Genomic DNA, 5,798 nt, shown 5'->3' with positions numbered 1-5,798 from the left:
TATGTGTAAGTTCGCTGAAGGTATGCTCGTTACTATAATTCAAGAATTTTTCCTCAGGTGTTTTATGATTCTTCATTCTTTTTGTGATGCTCCTAACTTCTTCTACAGCTGTTGGGTCTGAGGCGAAATTTGTTTCTTACTTGCTGTAGCTGAGAATGTCTGGTGGCACTTCACACTTTTGGAGCTCTCGAAAGTATTGGGCCAAGATCGGACTGGTTTTCATGTCACCGTTTACTACCTTCTCTTCTTTGTTCTTACATCTGAGGTCTGGAGTATAATATTTACTTAAGGCAATCTTGAAGGTTCTGTAAAGTCTCGCGTATTGTTCTGTCGGAAATCCTCTTCTATTGTACTTTAGTGTTCCTTCACCAGTTTACTCTTCAGATCCCTGAAAGTCTTGGCATTGTTTTTCCCCGAGAAAAGAGAGAGAACGCTGTTGTTAAGAATCGAAAGCATGTAATGCTGATTACTTTTTCTCTTTCTTCTCAGTAGAGTAACTTTATTTAAAATAACAGTATATAAAATTCAGGACAACTTTTATTCCGTTACCAAAAAGTGAACCCTGTTTGGAAACGTGCCACTAGAACTCACGCATACGAAATGTCGACTCTAAAGAGAATGTAGGTGCGGGCTACAGCCCACATTAGCAGCCACTAGTAGCTTATGTCAGTCACAGCTCGAAGTCCTTTGCCCCTTGATTAATGAAACACAAAAATAATTTTTTTCTATTTTTTACGATTCCTTAATTTGCGAAACACAAAAATAAAATTTCCCAATTTCTTATGATTCTAACGATTAAAGCTTGCTCGAAATGTATCCTACGTCACCATCTTTCACCTCATCTCCTTTACAGGAGCAACTTGCGCATCGTCCTAGGCTAGTATACCGAAGCTCTTAGTAATCGGTGAATCACGGGGTGTAGCCTCTCCTTGATTGCCTGATCAAATGCTAGTTTCAGTTGCACAGAATTCAAACGAAAACGACTACGAGCTTCATACTTTCAATAGTAATTAAGTACAGAAACTAACGTCTATTTTTATGGTCAAATTCACAGCCCAAGCGTAAGTCATCGGGAAGACAGTACACTGACTGCAACTAATTGTTATGTGCGCTTCCTCTTCTTCTGCACTTTCCGAGTTAGACCAGTTGTGGCTTGTTACGGTTGCCATCTTTTCCTCGGTCTGCCAGGATCTCTTTCTCCCTTTCGATTAAAAATTCTTTATCTGATGTGGTAGCCTCTCTGGACCCATTTGTTAAAGATGTTCATTCCATTTCTTTTTGTTTTCTTCCAGTTTTTCTTTCACAGTCTTAATCTTCGACTTCTTACAATATCTAATTTTCGGACTTTATCTGTTCTTTTACATTCCTCTACTGCTCTAAGAAGTCTCATTTCTACTCCTTGTATCTGTTTTTCCTTCTTTTAGTCAACGCCCACGATTCACTTCCATTTCATAGGTTTGGCCAAACAACATTTTATAAAATTTCAGTTGTTTCTTCTTTTATGGGTTAGAGTTCTGTTAATTGTTCCATGTTGTTGTTGTTGTAGTCTTCAGTCCTGAGGCAGGTTTGGTGCAGCTCTCCATGCTACTCTATCCTGTGCAAGCTTCTTCATCTCCCAGTACGTACTGCAACTTACATCCTTCTGAATCTGCATAATGTATTCATTTCTTAGTCTCTCTCTACGACTTTTACCCTCCACGCTTCCCTCCAATACTAAATAGAAGATCCCTTAATGCCTCAGAACATGTCCTACCAACCGATCCCTTCTTCTAGTCAAGACCTGCCACAAACTGCTCTTCTCCCCAATTCCATTCAGTAACTCCTCATTAGTTATGCGATCTACCCATCTAATCTTCAGCATTCTTCTGTAGCACCACATTTCTAAAGCTTCTATTCTCTTCTTGTCCAATCTTTTTATCGTCCACGTTTCACTTCCATACACGGCTACACTCCATACAAATACTTCCATAAAGGACTTCCTGACACTTAAATCTATACTCGATGTTAACATATTTCTCTTCTTCAGAAACGCTTTCCTTGCCATTGCCAGTCTACATTTTATATCCTCTCTACTTCGACCACCATCAGTTATTTTGCTCCCCAAATAGCAAAATTCCTTTACTACTTTAAGTGCCTCATTTCCTAATCTAATTCCTTCAGCATCACCCGACTTAATTCGACTACATTCCACTATCATCGTTTTGCTTTTGTTGGTGTTCATCTTATATCCTTCTTTCGAGGCACTGTCAATTCCATTCAACAGCTGTTCCAAGTCCTTTGCTGTCTCTGGCAGAATTACAATGTCATCGGTGAACCTCAAAATTTTTACTTCTTCTCCATGGATTTTAATACTTACGCCGAATCTTCCTTGTGTTTCCTTTACTGCTTGCTCAATATACAGATTGCATAACATCGGGGAGAGGCTACAACCCTGTCTCACTCCCTTCCCAACCACTGCTTCCCTTTCATGCCCCTCGACTCTTATAACTGCCATCTGGTTTCTGTACAAATTGTAAATAACCCTTCGCTCCCTGATTTTTCCCCTACCACCTTCAGAACATTGAGAAAAGCTTTTTATAAGTCCACAAATGCTAGAAAAGTAGGTTTGCTTCTTCTTAATCTATCTTCTAAGACAAGTCGTAATGTAAGTGTTGCCTCACGTGTTCAAACGTTTCTGCGGAATTCAAACTGATCTTCCCCGATGTCGGCTTCTACCAGTTTTTCCATTCGTCTGTAAGGGACTCGCGTTAGTATTTTGCAGCTGCGACTTATTAAACAGGTACTCCTATATCCCTTACATTTGCTCGAAGATAATTCCATGTTATGTTCTTTACATATTTTTTTGGTTCATAAATTCCTTTTTGTAAATCGACTTCTCTCAAAAAAATCATCGTAAGGTCAGTGCGTAGCGGAGTGATTTTAGGTTTACCAAATTTTTACCCCAGTGTTTACGTTTAAATTCCATCTGTGAATTACATCGTCAGTGTAATTATTAAAACAGCTTTTGGGATAAGCTACTGATGTTTTTTATTGTGGACTTTTGATGTCTGATATCAGTTTCGAAGGGTAGCCCCTGATACTGTACAATTCTCTATAACTTTACTGTAACCACATTTTTAAAAAGCTTTTCTAAGGTCTCTAAAACCAGTTTGTGTCTCTTTGTTAAACTTCTTCAGCTTTTCAGTGAGCTGTCGTAAAATAGAAACTGCATCACTCGTTGATCGCCCCTTTCTAAATCCGACTTGTTCCTTCACAAGCAAATACTCTGCTGTTCTGTTTAGACTTGTGTTTAAAATTCTTGCATGAAGATTCTCACTGTGTCAAGGAAGCTTGTTCCCCTGTAGTTTCCACTTTTCTTGGTTATGTTTTCTCGGTTCTTATATATTGATATTACCTCTGGTTTACTCCAACGTCCTGGTACATCTTTTAGCTTGCAGCGTATGTTAGAAACAAGAGTAGCAATGTAAGGTATAGTGATAACATTCCATTATTAACTAACCATTAATTCCTTCTTAACCTGTTCCTTTTGATTTTCTGTGGCTTTCAAAGCTGCTGTGAATTCTTTTACTGTTCTTTCATCTAAGTCTTTTTTCTTATATTCCTAGACCTTTTTCTTTCTTCTGTCCCACGTTAGTGTCAGTAATATTATTCAAGCGAATTGTATTCTTTTCTGTTCTATTTCACGTTCTCGAAGTCTTACCCACTGTCTGCTGATGGCCATGAATATCATGCTCCATTCTACTAATGTATTTGTCTCAGGCTGACTGGTGGGATCTTTTCACTATCCTTTTTTTTTGTTTGTAAAGCCTTTTCTGGTCATAGATCTCTCTTCTAGGACAGCCTTTCAAACTTATTTTTATATGCTCTTTGTTTTTCTTGTATCGCTTGCTTAATTCCTGTTGACCCAGTTTTTATCACACGCATTTGGCGTTTTTTTTCTTACCTAATGTCCCATTTACAGCTGTTTTATGGCTTTTTCAATATTTGTCCATTCTTCTCCAATAGTGTCCGTAGAAGCTAATTATACTAATTATTTTTCTAATTTATTTTGATAAAGACCCTTGACACATAAACCTGTGGAAAATATACTTTATAGACCTTTTCTTGCTTCTGTCTGGTAAAGGTTCTCTTCTACATCCATTTAGCCAAAGCGTTACTAATCAGCCCTTGGCACGTTCATACAAAAACATGATACGTAACGCACATTTTAAAAACATATAAAATACATAAACCTTAGGTGAATGAAGTATCGGATTGCTTAACCTGATCGTAAACCCAATGAAGTACGTAAACACAACGGAATGTGCCCCATGTTTGTCATAACCGCAAAAACCGCTCCGCTTTTGTTTCGACCTTAGTGCCTAAGAAATCTCAGTGCTCCAACATGGTTCATCAAGCATATAGTAGTACAAAAATGTCAACTTGGGTTCCAGAGTCCCATGGAAAGAGCTGTATATAATTCTGATTTGATATAGCTTCATCAATGGAAAGCCACTACTGCTGTCGTACGTAGCAGTAGGTCTTTCCGAAGATAATCCAATGCAAACACGTTCATCAACACACCGTATCACTTACAGGCAAAAGCACACCTCCACTCAAGAACAACCTCTAACGGAAGAGAACTGAAGAAGAACGCTTTGTTTACTTTCAAAATTCACAATCCACGTGGAATGTCTCAGAGCCTCACTTCTGTCGCTCGAGGCCGCGCTCACCACAAAAATTTTAGGCAGAGAAATTGATGCAGAAGACGTAGGAGGGGGTATACGGAAGTGGATCACTGGGAGCAGATATGGTGGCAAAAATTGCTTACGATTAGTAGATACGTAATAAACTTCATGCATGGAAATTGGTACATATAACAGACGAGTTTCGAAGTGCACCTGTTCTTTTTTTTAACTGTGGTTGTTCCTTCGCTTTTCCAGTTCACATTCATATCGCCAGCAGTCGACCTGAGCAGCTTTAGAGTCGTAGAAATGTCTGTGATGGATTTGTTATTCAGCTGACATCCAGTGGCTTCTCCTCATTCGAGGCCGCTTAGCTCTCCTGACTGACTGCTTCTACCGTTACACCCCAGCACTCCCTCACTGCGTTTACACTGCCAGGTCAGACACTGATGACATCTAGTGGTCAATTCTGCTTTCTGTATCGGTGTTCGGATACTTTGTATCAGACAGTGCATATCCACAGTACTGGCCATTAAAATTGCTATAGCCTAAAGATGACTCACTACAGAAGCTAAATTTAACCGACATGAAGAAGATGCTGTGATATGTAAATGATTATCTTTTCAGAGCATTCACACTAGGTTGGCACCGGTGGCGACACCTAGAACGTGCTGACATGAGGAAAGTTTCCAACCGACTTCTCAAACACAAACAGCAGTTGACCGACGTTGCCTGGTGAAACGTTGTTGTGATGCCTCGTGTAAGGACCGAGCGGTGGCCGTGCGGTTCTGGCGCTGCAGTCCGAAGTCGCGGGACTGCTACGGTCGCAGGTTCGAATCCTGCCTCGGGCATGGATGTTTGTGATGTCCTTAGGTTAGTTAGGTTTAAGTAGTTCTAAGTTCTAGGGGACTTATGACCTAAGATGTTGAGTCCCATAGTGCTCAGAGCCATTTGAACCATTAGAACCTCGTGTAAGGAGGAGAAATGCGTACCATCACGTTTCCGACTTTGATAAAGGTCGGAACTCCGTGCTGGATCCCAACGGCCTCGTATCACTAGCAGTCGAGGTGACAGGCATCTTATCCGCATGGCTGTAATCGATCGTGCAGCCACGTCTCGATCACTGGGTCAACA

This window comes from Schistocerca gregaria, chromosome 1, assembly GCF_023897955.1.
Source record: "Schistocerca gregaria isolate iqSchGreg1 chromosome 1, iqSchGreg1.2, whole genome shotgun sequence".
Lineage (NCBI taxonomy): Eukaryota > Metazoa > Arthropoda > Insecta > Orthoptera > Acrididae > Schistocerca > Schistocerca gregaria.
The sequence above is the reverse complement of the archived record's forward strand: the minus strand, read 5'-3'. Positions refer to the sequence as shown.